Source organism: Mya arenaria, chromosome 12 (assembly GCF_026914265.1).
Source record: "Mya arenaria isolate MELC-2E11 chromosome 12, ASM2691426v1".
Classification (NCBI taxonomy): Eukaryota; Metazoa; Mollusca; class Bivalvia; order Myida; family Myidae; genus Mya; species Mya arenaria.
In genome coordinates, this window is record NC_069133.1 from 1,965,439 (window position 1) to 1,981,196 (window position 15,758).

Genomic DNA, 15,758 nt, shown 5'->3' on the forward strand with positions numbered 1-15,758 from the left:
TGCAATAATCAACGTGAATTTCGAATCAAGTGCACCATCTATGGCATGCAAATCGACTTCACATATCAAAGAAAACCAAATGTTGCCGTCAGCGATGTGACGTATTCTTTATTTTATCTAATATATTATAATTATATTATTTGTAATTTTTTTCTACGAATAACCAGGACTAACTACTGAAGAGGCGGGCTCACAGTATGCATGGTTTCACCTCGTCTGGCCAAATATTAAAATAACGCGTGCGAAAACAACAATGGAAACACTTTGAACAGTTAAAATGGACTATTCAAAGCCGCAGTTGAAACGGTAGAAATTGACTTTGAAATTGTCTCTTCGGCTTGGTTTAACTGATTGATAAGCCTTTGTTGCTATTTTTCTGCAAACCGTTTCTGTGAGTTCAAATAAAAAATGAAAGAATATGCCCGCTGTGTGGAAAGGACTGGTGATACGCGTAGACGTATTTATTTTATACTTGCTGGCGATTCTGACCTCTGAAAATGTGAAATTCGTTTGGCCTGAAGGACTCTTATCTTCCACTTTAGGATATTACTATCATGGTGCTAAAATCGTCACCTCAATAAATGAGCCATTGAAATTCATGGTTCATATTTTCTTAACCGTGGTCGCTTTCACGAGTATAACATTGTATAATGTAATTGGACAAAAATATGTTTATACATAACCTCTTTTGGTGCTACCATTAGCGGTTTACAATTTCGGATTAGAACATTTTGACATAAATGGCAAACTCTCTGCTTATTGAAATTTCATCATAAAAACTGTTAATGTTGTTATATATAGCTAAATAAACGCTAAATATAAATAAAGAAAATTTAAGAAATAACTGTTGGAAGTAGAAACACAAACATTTGTGACAATGCACAACGGTGAATAAAAAATATACCTTTAAAATAAACAAGAGGGAGAATAGGGCGGATCATAATGGCGGCAAATATCGCTTTGATGCTGGTTCTGTGTGGAAGTTCCTTTGTTTACACATCTGAAGGCCGGGCTTATCAGGGGCAGTGGAGGGACGACCGGGACTTGGAGGCGGAGTTTATAAGCCACCGTCTGGAGCTGGTGGAGGAGAGCCTACGGACGTACGTTCTCGAGTCACAGCCTCGGATACAGCGGCTACAGATGGAGGTGGAAGCCCTTAGGAGGAACAACAAGTACTTGCTGGAGACGGCAGATTATCAAAATCGGGAAATAGAAACGTTGCGATGGGCGACGAGCGAAATAAAAGCTGCACAGCTTACGAATGAAGAAAAGAACCTTATTTCCGAGATGCAGTGGAAGGTCTGGGATCTGAGATTTATCTACGAGCAGCTCATTGCAGAGACGTGCTCCAGGTCTGTCAAGTGCTTCGCATGGTCGGAGTGGTCTCACTGCTCAGTGGATTGCGGCAGCGGAACGAAGATCCGATCGCGCGAGTGTGATGTGGACCAAAACCTATCGACAATGTGCAGCCCAGAACTATTTGAAGAGACGGGATGCGAAGGAACGGCGTGTGGCGGGGAGAGGGTTCTGCTTCCGCGCTACGACTGTCCAGAAAACTACACTTCCTTCCAGAGTTATTGTTTCCGGTTCTCTGGGCGGCAGGACACTCGGCTGTTGGCCACGATTACTTGCGAGGAAGAGGGAGCCCATCTTGTCAGTATTGACAGCACGGAGAAAAATGGGCTCGTATTTGACTATCTGCAGATCGTTGCTCCAGAGTTCATGGTGGACATGCACGAGGATTTCAGCAAGCGGGAATACTGGGACTTCAAAGACATTAACCAGAAAACTAACGTCGCGGTAGATGGAATTCGTCGGAGTAAAAAGAAAGCTTTTAAGAGTTGGCGGGGTCAAAATATGACGTTTTTCAACTGGGCTGACGGTCAGCCGCGGACGGAGAAAAATGACGGCGACTATTGCGTCACGATGAACGTCCTCACAGGCCAGTGGTATCTGGAATGTTGTGGTGTCACCTTCTACTATGTGTGTGAGACGGAGCGGAGGGACAGGGTGATGAATTAAAAGCTTCGAGGAGTAATCCAACCGTGTTGTCAGGATGCTCAGTGTTCGCATCTCAAACTATTGATTGAAGATAAATATCTCTGAAAGGTTAAATATGGCAGTGAAGGTCGGATATAGGTGGTTTAGATTAAGTTTCATGAGTGGTTCACATTTTTCACACGTCTGAATGATAGTTAAACCGATCTCCTCTGCAGCATATCATTTGGGCAAGAATGTAAAAATGGCATAAGTTCAACTGTACTAAACGCATTACATGTATATCGTAAGCTGTAGTAAAACTATTTTTATCGATATTTACATATTTGAGAATACGTTGATGTTTATAGAAATGGGGTGGGCACCGTTGCTTAATTTTTTTTTTTCGATGTGTTGTGTGTACAATTTTAATGTCGAAACATGACAAAAGTACATGCTTTCATAGTTTGAAAACAAGAAATAGAACAGTCTTCTAACATAAATTTTGTTACAAGATGCGTGTTTGGTCATAGGTGGCAGTAACCGCCAATGGTAATGATTTCTTTATAAGTTTATTCATATTTTTAATATAATAGTATTTTTTATTTAATTCATTACATAATAAGAAGGTATCCAAGACTATTTTCACTCCTTGCTCTCTCACATATTTACCGTTTTGAAAACGTTTTTTTTTTCTTGAAATGAGCCATTTTTTGCGTAAATGTCTGAAAATCAGAGGTACAAGACTGTCGACAAAAGTTCAGATCGAAGTTTTCATATCAACTTTTAAAAAATATTGTTTATAGCTAAAAGCGTTACGCTTGAAAAAATGTTTTGCGATATTTTGTCAATAGTCTTATACCACTTGTTTCCAGCCATTAACGCTTACAATAACAAAAAGGAAAACAAAATGATCAAAACAGTCAAACTGTGAGAGTGCAGCTTTAACGTTTCGAGTCTTTTATTATCCGGATTAGTATTGTATAGTTATCTGGTGCATAAAAACATCGCCATCCCTGACCGATACTGTCACCCGTGTATTTGTGTAGTAGTATACTCAACTCTTTTGTAATAAAATTATTGTAGATATATACGTTTTCGAAAGTTTGTATGTCATGCTGATATAATATCATGTTGTTGTTGTTTTGTATTGAAAACACATGTTTATGATATTCATATTATACTCCACGAAAAACCCTCAATTCCAGTCAATTCATTTTGTATAGACTTCGAAAACTTCGAAATCTTCGAATTTTTTGACGTATTAAATTGACGAAAATGTGTATTCGCCATTAAAATTAAGTCGAAAGTCGCTAAACTGTTTCCAAGTCCAGAAATTTGAGTTAAAGAGTCCAACGTTCACGCTACATTTTAAAGTTTCCGATGTACAGATAAGTTTGTCATCTTCTAGAGCCATTGCCGATTACATAATGTTAAAGCCCCAGTGCCACTTAGGATTAAATAATAATAAGAGAGGAAATGTAAGTGAGTCTATAGCTTTGATAGAGTCTCATAATTATAGTGTCCGTTAAAATCCCGAGGTCCACACGATGCTTTATTTAAAAAAAAAGTATGGGAAATACCAACGAAATTCCAAACTGTTCCACTGACTTACTATATATCAAAGCGCTGAAAGCGCTGCAAGACTGTCGGTGACGTAACTGAAGCAAGCAAACACTACCGCAAAGTTCTTTCAAATGAAACGTGATCAAATGATTTCATACAAATGATGAACACTCTTTAAGGTAGATGAAGAAGGATAAATGTGATTATAATAAGCACAAATATATTGGCCCTACTTAATCATGTATCCAATGGCCTACAATATTCTTAATTCAAATTTCCTAATTTTGAACCGCTTTAAATTAGTTAAATGCATATTCATTATGTTAAAATTGCTTCAATTTATGACGTCGCTTTTAACAGTTTCAGTAAGCAATTACATTTCTTCATTTCATTAGGGTCTGTTGAAGCCTATGTCTTTAAAATGCAAATGCAATACAAACTATACCCAAGATTCAAGGGACATAATAAAAATATAACTTTAAAATGATGCTCTTTTAAGCCTAAAAATGCCTCCCAGAACTTCTATCAACAGAGTCCACATATCTACAAAATTTGTGCTCGAGTTACTTTCTTTGATATAAAAGTGAAAACAAATCTGCATGGTGCTGTGGCATCATACCATGAAAAAAACTAATATCTTTAAAATTTGTTTTCTAGTTTGTTTTTATTATAAAAGTGTTAATAAATCTGCATGGTGCTGAAGAAAAAAAACTAATGTCTTAAATTTCAAACCTGCAGCATTAATTAGCGCCATGTTGTCAAGAATATCTGGACAATTGAATGAAATATGCATGGACCGAAATGACAGCTGGTTTTTCATTGACAAAAGATGCCTTTGAGGCAGTTTTAAGATTATGCTATTCAAAGTATGAGGGTAGTTGGTACAGTTTTCACTCATATTCAGATGATGGCCGATATTTGCTGATAAACATGTATCCTCTTAGCAGCAGGGAATAAGTAAATGACATAGTTTTAATGACCAATATTGGAGATGTGACCTTGACCTCCAAATCCAAAGGGGTCATCTGCTGGTCACCCCAAACCTAAATTTCAAGTTCGAAGGCCATGGGTGCAGACTTTGTCGAGTTGTCACACAGGCAAGCTTTTTGCGTTCAATGGTCTGTGACAAATCAATAGGGCTCACCTACTGGTCAGGCCCAACCCCAAAGTCAAGTTGTTCAAGGGCCATGGGTGCAGGCTTTGTCCAGTCATTATTAGTACAACCTTTTAGCATTCAAGGTCACTGTGACCTTGACTTTTGACCCAATGACCCCTTCAATCAATAGGATCTTCTAATAGTCAGACTTAGCCTCCATGTTGAGTTTGAGGGACATAGGTGCAGGCATTGTCAACTTATCAGTCAGATGTATGGTTTGACACCTTCCTGTTCAAGGTCACTGTGACCTTTGACCATATTACCCCTAAAATCAAAAGGGGTCATCTACTGGTTAAACCAAACTTTCATGTCAAGTTTGACAATAGGTCTAGGAATTGTAGAGTTATCACCCGGAAAAGCTTTGGTCTACTGTCAGACAGACGGACGTAGCGGCCAACATGTGCAAAGCAATATACTCCTCTTCTTTGAAAGGGGCATAATAAATTGAAATTGATTAAATATTTCTGTTTATTATGTTAATTAACTTACACTACATACAACAAGTACCATTTTGATATTTTCGAATGCTCATTTGGGCATGTACATGGGTTTTGATCTGACTATGAACATGAAAAAACACATAGTGATGATGTTCCCTCCTATCAATTCTAAATTTAAATAACCATGAGAAAAAAAGAATGTTTTCACTGCACCATGAATAATTATGTCAAACAAAATAAATGTAAAGTTATTCAAGATTAATTTAACACTGTTCTTTTGATGATTTCCGTGCATTCCTGACTGCAGGTTTTTCCCATTTTCCCACACAGTTATTTCATATTGGCCTTACAAGGTCAGATCTTGAGTTGGGTCTTCATTGCTGGACACTATCTCTTTATCTCCACAGAAAACACACTGGTGCAAGTTTCACTGCAACAACTGCAAAAAAAGTTATATTATATTCTAACTGAACTCTGCATCAATAATCAATTATTTTTTATTGGATTTATGAAATGTCTTTGTTTTAAAGGGTTCATATTAATTAATGCATTTTTTTTTCAATTTAATGCATTATCATGCTGGACTCTTTGACATTGATGGTTAAAACAAAGAAGGCATATGATTTGTGTACAGATTAAACATTATTAATTATAAATGTGTTCTTTAATTAATAGACAAGTGGCAACAATTTCCCCAGTTAAAAAAGCTTACATTTGTATATCTGCAGATTAATCATTTGCATTTCTTTTGCTTTGATCATTTAAGTCAAATGAGTTAGACATGATAATGCATTAAAATAAGAAATATATTTTTGGGCATCAATCTATAGTGTGTGCCTTCAATCTAGAAATAAATTTCTTCTCAACAGATGCTAAATTATAAAAAAATATATAAACCAAGATTTTGATTATGACATACCTGCATAGTTAGTGGTCTCCATAACTGCTCAGAAATGCTCCCTATGACAAACTAAGTGCTGGTGTATGGCTGGGTAATAGTGCTGCTCCAACCAATAGCGCAATTCTTCCTACAGGTGGACCAGCTCCTCAATATGGTTTCTGTCATGGCAGTGATAACAGTATGTAACATGCCCTTTTCTACTTTCCAGAGAATGAATCTTCCAATCTAAATTACAAATTTAAGAACAAATATATACATATGCACATGTAATGTTGTTAAAAACAAACCATTTAGATGCCACAAAACTATAAGATTTTAGGTGAAAATTGAGCCAAATCAAAACATTTAGTCATTTAAAGCTGCACTCTCACAGATTTACTGTTTTTACAACTTTTGTATTTTTTGTCTTGGAATGACCTATTTTTTTGCTAAAATATCTGCAAACCAGTGATATAAGACTACTGACAAAATATTAGATTGCAGACTTCCATATTTCAGGTCGAAAACAAAGGTTTTATGGCTTAAAGCGTAACTAACGGTTTAAGAAAAATGCATAAAACATTTTGAACTTAAATATAAACATTTTCTGACAAATTTATTGTCAGCAATCTTATATGAATGGTTAACATGCATTTTCACATAAATTGGCCCGTTCCAAGACAAAAAATAAATAAAGTAGTCAAAACATTCAATCTGTAAGAGTGCTGCACTCTCAGTCACAGATTGAAGGTTTTGACAACTTCTTTTACTTTTTGGCTTGGAATAAGCTAATGAAAAGCAGTATGAAAACTGATGAAATAAGACAGCTGACAAAAGATAAGATCATGTTTTTTATATTTACATTTGTAACTATTGGTTTTATGGTTAAAAGCATTACTAACGCTTTACTAATAATGAGATTTTTGGAACAGAACATCATCTTTTGACCGTATTAAAATAAGAAAACAGCGTTCCAATATTTTCAGTTGTCTTTTTTGACTGAATTAACATAAGAAAGCAGTGATTCCCTTTTTCCAGTTGTCTGTTATGTCCAGTGTTCAGAAATTCGCATAAAATAATTCATTACAAGACCAAGAAATAAAAAAAGAGTTGGTAAAACAGACAATCTGTGAGAGTGCAGCTTAAACATATGATATGCATTATCAGCCAAGTGCAGACCTACTCACATCCTGGTTACACAACCAGTACATTCATCAGCTTTACTGATTCGAACCAGGCACATTTATATTGGAAGACTAGCATTTTACTATTCTGTGCTGGCCAGTAAAGTTCTCATTTGAATTAGAATTCAAAATGTATATACCTTTGTTCATTTTTTTTTTGCCAACTCTGTTTCAACTGAACTTCCTAAATGAATGAGAAGTTTCAAAAAATAATTACAATATCTCAGTAAATACCTGCATTTATGTGTTTCTTGTGCAATCTGTCAGCTTTGGTAGGCTCAGGTTTCATTTTGTCCACCTCAATACTTGTAATCTTCTAGTCTGATGTTCTGCCATCCAATTTTTAAGTCAGGTCAGGCAGCCATTTCAGCTTTGTTCCAGTTGATTGTATCAGATGATGTTAACAATACTAGCCTTGTATCTAGGCACTTCCTGTAATATTTAATAAAAAAATCATAATTGTTTACTCCTGGATGATGGGTTCTAAAGTAAACCTTTGAGAAAAGATGCTACTGGTATGGTGCTTGAACCCACGACCATGTGAACACTTGCATGGAGATCTGTCAAACTGAGCTAACTGGGTAACTGATTTTTAGGCAGCTCACAGCTTGGCTCTACAATTGACAGGTGCATTATACATTATAGAGACAATAAATCAAACACTTGAAGCACTAGTCCAAATAATAGTCACTTAACTGATCTTTTTACAAATTTTGAAATGGCATATCCTTCACATACAATTTTTTTGTACCAAAAGTGGGTAGCTATTCCGATTGGGATTCCGGGTCAGATAATTATATATATCTAAAATATGAGTTATGTACACAAAAAATAAAAGCTGACAAATTATTATGAGTTTGATGAGTGTTTTTCTTCATTTCATACTGTCAAAACATAATGATATAAACTGTTATACATGAAGATCACCTGCAAGGCTGCGGTGCATAGATTTACATAGATGTAAAATGGTTGTGTTTAAATGCATTAAATGCTTGTTTTGTGAAAAAAATCTTTGCACTTACATGGTAATAACTAAAATACGAATATAAACCTTTAATATCTATTTCAAACATATAATACTTATCTAACTACGATTTCAATATCTTTCAACCCCCACCCTGTTTTGCACAAACCCGATTAGACGTAAGGGATTGGAAGAATCCCATATAACACGTCTATTTTTTTAGACTATTGAAGCATATATGTTCTTTTTTGATGGTTTAGACGTTTCAGGTTAAACAACAATTAAAAATTCGAAATAATTTTAGTGAATAATCAACTCTGAATTGAAAGTAACATGAAGATGTTGTAGTGAAGGATTTGCCATATATATATATATATATATATATATATATATATATACATTTTTTTTAATCGTTAAAAGAGTCCGTCAACGTACAAATATTTAGACTAAGAGATGTAGATCAGCTAGATGTACCTTCTAGTCCAAATAATTGTACGTTGACAGATTTTTTTACGATTTTTGATACAGCAAATCCTTCACGTACAAATTGTTTTGTACGAACAGTGGGTAGTTATTCCGATCGGGATTCCGGGTTAAAGCATATTGCATCTATAACATATCATACAAACTAGAAATATTACCAGATAATGTTATTTTATATAAATTCCGTAACCAAAAAGTAATATCAAGCAAATAATTATGAGTTTGATGGTTTTTTCTTCATTTCATTCTGTCAAAACATTTCATTCTGTCAAAACAACAATATATACATGAAGGGCACCTGCAAGGCTGCAGTTCACAATTTTACAACAATCGGAACATTTCGGCCATCAATTGTAACAACTCGCCATCTTCTGTAAGCTTCGAGATAGTCAATCCCTGTTGGATACTGGCTGAGGTGTTCAGATTGTCCAAGGCCGACTTGTTACGATTGTATTATCTCGAAGCTTGTCGGAGGTGGCCGAATTATTACGATTGGGTAAAGTTGTTCCACTTGGCATAATTGCAGTCAACTTTCCTTTTAATGAAAAGGTGAATAATGTGTTTTAATGCATTAAATGCTTGTTTTTTTTTGCAAAATAGCTTTGCACTTCCATGGTAAAATATGAATATAAATCTTTACTTTATTATCCATTTCAACCATAAAATACTTCACTTAATACAATTTCAATATTTTTAAACACCCCCGCTTTTTGCACAAAACCGTTTAGACGTTAGGGATTGGAAGAATCCCGTATAACACGTCTATTATTTTAGACTAATGTACATGTACCTTCGTGTCCGAAATCGATCACTTCCTGGCGGCTAATTTCTGGATTGTCTCCATCTAAATTTAACATTTTTAGACGCATATATTGATGCCATTTTTGCTTCGATTGATGTTAAAGCAATAGCACTAAATACAGGTCGGTTATTTTGTAGAAGAACGTGTTCGAAGTAACATTCAATTTCATTTCCGCATAATCGCCGCCATATTGTGTATGACTTTAAAAACTACACCCTATAGTCCAAAATAAAAATAGGCATAACGTTGACACACTGTGATAGGTATAATCCAAATAATTTACTCAAACAAATACAATAGTTCGATTGCTGCTGAAAAAAAAAATCATTTGAAACATAAAAGCTATTTCACAAAATATTACATGACATGAACTCTTTAACCGCGTATGGTTTATTTCTTATTAGCTTTCATTCATAAAATAAGTTCTTTGCCGGGGTTTGCCGGGTCAGTCTTGAATGCCGGGATATGTGTGACGTCACACGGGGTGCAAACATGTGGTGTAGCTTACTATTGGATGTAGGGTAAAATGACTTCGTATGTAAATGCTATACTTTCATTATTTTTCATCATTTTGTTCAATAAAACTCACCAAATTGCAACGGTACAACTATACTAAGAGTAACAAGCAATGTTTGTCATAAAAAAGGCAATAACGCGTTAAATACACATAAGCAGGTACTTGACGCCCCACATTCACGTAAGTAGTTCTGTTGCTACGCCGGTGGTGTGTATTAATATATTCATGTTCAATATGTCGTGTCAGGCGACTAGTCGCGTTTCTGAAATACCGCTCTCTAAAGACTGTCGGCTTGCAGCCGACAGTCTAACTAGAGGCAAATAAGTGGGCGGAGCATAGCATCAATGTTTTTAGTGAAAACTCGCAGATAGGTACTCGCTTATGCTTTTGTAAAATGCTATTTTTGTGTATGCCGAAATAAAGCGTGGCAAATCATAAGGCGCGTTAAAACTGAGATACTAAAAGCTGGAACCCTTCAGCAAATGTTGACATTTGTTCAAATATCGTGATCTTTGAAGACCACAATTTTCTTTCTTTGTTGTTGCGTCATTGGTTGATTGACATTATCACGTGATGTATCTTAGTCCTCGTGATCTAGTGGATCAGGTGGCGTATAGATATTTTTCTTGACTCTACCGGCGTGGGTTCGCACCCCACTAAAACAAATTTTTTTATACTATAACTGTATTTTTTCTTCAATATCGATATCATAGAGTAAAATATTGATAAAATAGGTGTTTTCAGATTACCGAGAAAACATTTTAAACCAAAAACTTCTAAGTTAAAAACTGCAAATCATTATATGCATATTCGTAATGACGTTGTGCGCGCTAAATTTAAATTACAGTCAGATTATACTTCGGTTATGTTGCATTTTGTAATTAGATTTTTTTTTATCATTTTGGGGGGTTAAAATGATTTAAAATGTTAAGAGGGGCCATTTTGATATACATACAAAAACACAAAAATAAGTTTAAAAAATAATACATCAATAAAACATAATCGGACTTTAATTGCAATGTCTGGTGGCCCGATATAATGCGGGATCATTTAAAAGGGTATAACTTGCAGAGCACTTCTATTGTATAATAAATGAACTAAACTACACTTAAGAATTATTTATTACAGTTTGTGATTCGGTTCCTTATTTTTGATTGAAGTAAAACGTTATTTGACATACATGTATTTTGCAAGTTTCCAAAGCCTAAAAAACGTTTCAGTAATATTTTTGGTGTAATCTTTGTTATAGAGGCATTTTTTGCCCTGATATAGGGACCATGTTTTTTTCCGCTATATTTTACATGTTCTTTCTTAACACATCAGACCAGATGACCAAATAATGACCAAAGAAGCCGCGATTGAAATAAGTAACATTTGTAAACGAATTTGAGTTATCTTCCCGGGCATTCAGATCCTTCCCGGGATGTTACTATTGCCATGGTTAGACTACATCAATAAAGTCGAATGCAAAATGTTTCGCTACCGGGAGTACTCATGGGGTCGCTAGATCATAGGTTTAGGTGTGGATGTCCCAGAGTCACGTTGAGGGATAAGAGCAATCCTTTCGATAGCGCACTGCGAGGTCTTATTAATATACAACATTCAATTAATATTCGGTCGTTTTAATTATTTTAAGTATTAAATGGTGGTGCGGATTCCAGGTAAAAATAAAGCGGTGTCCCGTATTATTTCGTAATGTACGGAACAGTGTCGGCACCGAAAGTAGTTAATGTCATCATTGATGTAGATGAGAAACACAGTTTTTATTGTTGCTATGGTGTCTGATTCTGCTATTTCATGCTTTCGCATATTCGCGACGAAACGGCAAAAATGCATAAAATGGTGAATGCGAAAACCCCCGATGTGCCAAGCGTTATAAGGGAGCAGGGACGGTGACAGGACTTGAAGTAAGAGGGGGCAGATCTAGGGGGCGTGGCTTTTTAACTTGTTCCTTCAAGACCGAAATTTATTTGTTTTAAAGTGTTGGCAGGTGGGTTCGTATGTACTTCCCCTAAAATGTTAATATCAATATCTATTGCACCCCCCCCCCCCGGACCCGAAAAGAAGAGCCGACATAGTAACTATGTATTATCATAATATTTGTAAAAGGGACACAAAAGCTTAAATCAGATAGCACTTGGGTTATCTTAATTACCTCCCTTGTGAGGCTTAAACACTAAGGCATTTAAATAAACGGCGGTATGCTGTACAATAAATCACATTTCTTTTACATTGTTCGCAACGCCGACAGGCAATTAATTACTTAAATATTATTCGGGAAGAAAATATTCGTTACTCAAGATGGGAGGGGTAATACCCTCGTCTGTGATGAGACTCATCACACCGGTTAAAAACATTTTCTTGTCATAAACTGAGAGCCTTCATGTACTCACCAGGGGCGTACCTGGAGATATCTAGCTTGTACTCGCAACCAGTATGCAGTGTGTGTGTGTGTGGTGGGTGGAGGGGGGGGGGTCCGGGGGCATCATCCTCCGTGATTTTTGTTTTGCCGGTGCAATTTGGCATATATTTCATGGCTTTTTTTGTGATTTATAAACGCTAATATTTTACACAAATCACGTGTATAATTCAAACAAAGATGGAACATTCCGGCCTTTTTTCAACCATTACTTCTTGAACTGAACTGTAACATTTGCTTTAAATGCTACTATTATGGGTACCATTATGCCTTACCCGGGTAAGGGTTGAGTTTTTACATCAAATTTCGCAATTATAACGTTTGTTATTTTTCAGTTTTTTTAGTAGTACGCGCTCGAATATTTGCGTGACGCTAGATACGCCGCTATATGCGGGTAGTTGGTCACGTGATATCTATGATAGGCCCTGGGTCTTCAACTTTGTTTCATGTAATCGTGCCATTGGGTTAAGAATTATTCTCCGTGATGGCCAGTTGCTCTTTATGGACTACCTTAACTGAAAAAGACCTATATAATGCAAATGTAGAAAGCATAAATTTTATAAACTGTATTGCTCTTTTGATCAAACATGCAAAGACGATCAAGTGTGTGTTCCTCCCAGTGCTAATCAGAGGCGGATCCAGGATTTGACGTAAGAGGGGAAGTAACTTAGGTGCGTGAATTTTTTACTTGCGCCCCTCCCTTAAAACCGAGATTTATTTGGCATATTTAAATGTTGGCAGGAGGGTTTGAGCTGCTTCCTCAATTAAACTTCAACATTTTTAAGTCCTTAATGGTTCGTTTTGGGCGTTTTTTATTACTGTTTTCTTCTAAATTGAAATGAACAGTAAACTTAACGATTTTAGGGGAGCGCGGATTCGCCAGTGCTATTTGTATTATATTGTAGGGTTATAATGGCCCCATCCGACCACATTGTTTCTTACTAAATGAATCACGTCCCCTATGGTCAGCTTTCAATTAGCGCCCAAAATCGGCCCATAAAATGAGAGCTTCGAATTTTGTAACCCTTCTCACGCTATAGTTACATGGGTTACAGCCAAATAAATAGAACATATTACATACAATAAAAACAAAGTCAAAGTTCAACCACAAAATATCGAGTTTTCAGTTTGACATATGATCAGAGTTATGCAGTTACATTAGTAACAATGAGTTACAGCACAGTTTCTGAAAAGTTTGAAAAAGTGTTTTTTTCTATCTGAAATAGCGGGTTACGCGGTTACATTGGTTACAACCGGTTACATCGGTTACATCGAAAATTTTCATCAAAAATCGAGTTTTAAGGTCGACATATTATCAGAGTTAGGCAGTTACATTAGTTACAATGAGTTACAGCAAAGTTTTTGAAAAGTTTGAAAAAGTGTTTTTTTCTATCCCAAATAGCGGGTTACGCGGTTACATTGGTTACAACTGGTTACATCGGTTACATCGAAAATTTTCAAAGTTCAACATCAAAAATCGAGTTCTCAGGTCGACATATTATCAGAGTTATGCAGTTACATAAGTTACAATGAGTTACATCAAAGTTTTTGAAAAGTTTGAAAAAGTGTTTTTTTCTATCCTCAATAGCGGGTTACGCGGTTACATTGGTTACAACTGGTTACATCGATTAGATCGAAAATTTTCAAAGTTCAACATCAAAAATCGAGTTTTCAGGTCGACATATAATTATAGTTATGCAGTTACATTAGTTACAATGCGTTACATCAAAGTTTCTGAAAAGTTTGGAAAAGTGTTTTTTTTCTATCTGAATTAGCGGGTTACGCGGTTACATTGGTTACAACCGGTTACATCGGTTACATCGAAAATTTTCATCAAAAATCGAGTTTTCAGGTCGACATATGATCAGAGTTATGCGGTTACATTAGTTACAATGAGTTACAGCAAAGTTTCTGAAAAGTTTGAAAAAGTGTTTTTTTCTATCCTCAATAGCGGGTTACGCGGTTACATTGGTTACAACCGGTTACATCGGTTACATCGAAAATTTTCATCAAAAATCGAGTTTTCAGGTCAACATAGGATCAGAGTTATGCAGTTACATTAGTTACAATGAGTTACAGCAAAGTTACTGAAAAGTTTGAAAAAGTGTTTTTTTCTATCCCAAATAGCGGGTTACGCGGTTACATTGGTTACAACTGGTTACATCGGTTACATCGAAAATTTTCAAAGTTCAACATCAAAAATCGAGTTTTCAGGTGGACATATAATTAGAGTTATGCAGTTACATTAGTTACAATGCGTTACAGCAAAGTTTCTGAAAAGTTTGAAAAAGTGTTTTTTTCTATCTGAATTAGCGGGTTACGCGGTTACATTGGTTACAACCGGTTACATCGGTTACATCGAAAATTTAAATCAAAAATCGAGTTTTCAGGTCGACATATGATCAGAGTTATGCGGTTACATTAGTTACAATGAGTTACAGCAAAGTTTCTGAAAAGTTTGAAAAAGTGTTTTTTTCTATCTGAATTAGCGGGTTACGCGGTTACATTGGTTACAACTGGTTACATCGGTTACATCGAAAATTTTCAAAGTTCAACATCAAAAATCGAGTTTTCAGGTCGACATATGATCATAGTTATGCAGTTACATTAGTTACAATGAGTTACAGCAAAGTTTCTGAAAAGTTTGAAAAAGTGTTTTTTTCTATCTGAATTAGCGGGTTACGCGGTTACATTGATTACAACCGGTTACATCGGTTACATCGAAAATTTTCATCAAAAATCGAGTTTTCAGGTCGACATATGATCAGAGTTATGCAGTTACATTAGTTACAATGAGTTACAGCAAAGTTTCTGAAAAGTTTGAAAAAGTGTTTTTCTATCCCAAATAGCAGGTTACGCGGTTACATTGGTTACAACTGGTTACATCGATTACATCGAAAATTTTCAAAGTTCAACATCAAAAATCGAGTTTTCAGGTCGACATATAATTAGAGTTATGCAGTTACATTAGTTACAATGCGTTACAGCAAAGTTTCTGAAAAGTTTGGAAAAGTGTTTTTTTCTATCCTCAATAGCGGGTTACGCGGTTACATTGGTTACAACCGGTTACATCGGTTACATCGAAAATTTTCATCAAAAATCGAGTTTTCAGGTCAACATAGGATCAGAGTTATGCAGTTACATTAGTTACAATGAGTTACAGCAAAGTTACTGAAAAGTTTGAAAAAGTGTTTTTTTCTATCCCAAATAGCGGGTTACGCGGTTACATTGGTTACAACTGGTTACATCGGTTACATCGAAAATTTTCATAAAAAATCGAGTTTTCAGGTCGACATATGATCAGAGTTATGCAGTTACATTAGTTACAATGAGTTACAGCAAAGTTTCTGAAAAGTTTGAAAAAGTGTTT

General features: G+C 35.6%; 1 long non-coding RNA gene across 1 annotated transcript; it reads right to left on the reverse strand.

The window, feature by feature from the left end:
• Positions 1-5,153: 5,153 nt before the first annotated feature.
• On the reverse strand, positions 5,154-9,663 carry LOC128212042 (uncharacterized). The gene is made up of 4 exons (XR_008257375.1): positions 9,441-9,663; positions 7,438-7,635; positions 6,059-6,265; positions 5,154-5,578 (listed from the first exon to the last, which is right to left on the reverse strand). It is a non-coding gene; the product is annotated as an uncharacterized LOC128212042 (long non-coding RNA).
• Positions 9,664-15,758: the final 6,095 nt, after the last annotated feature.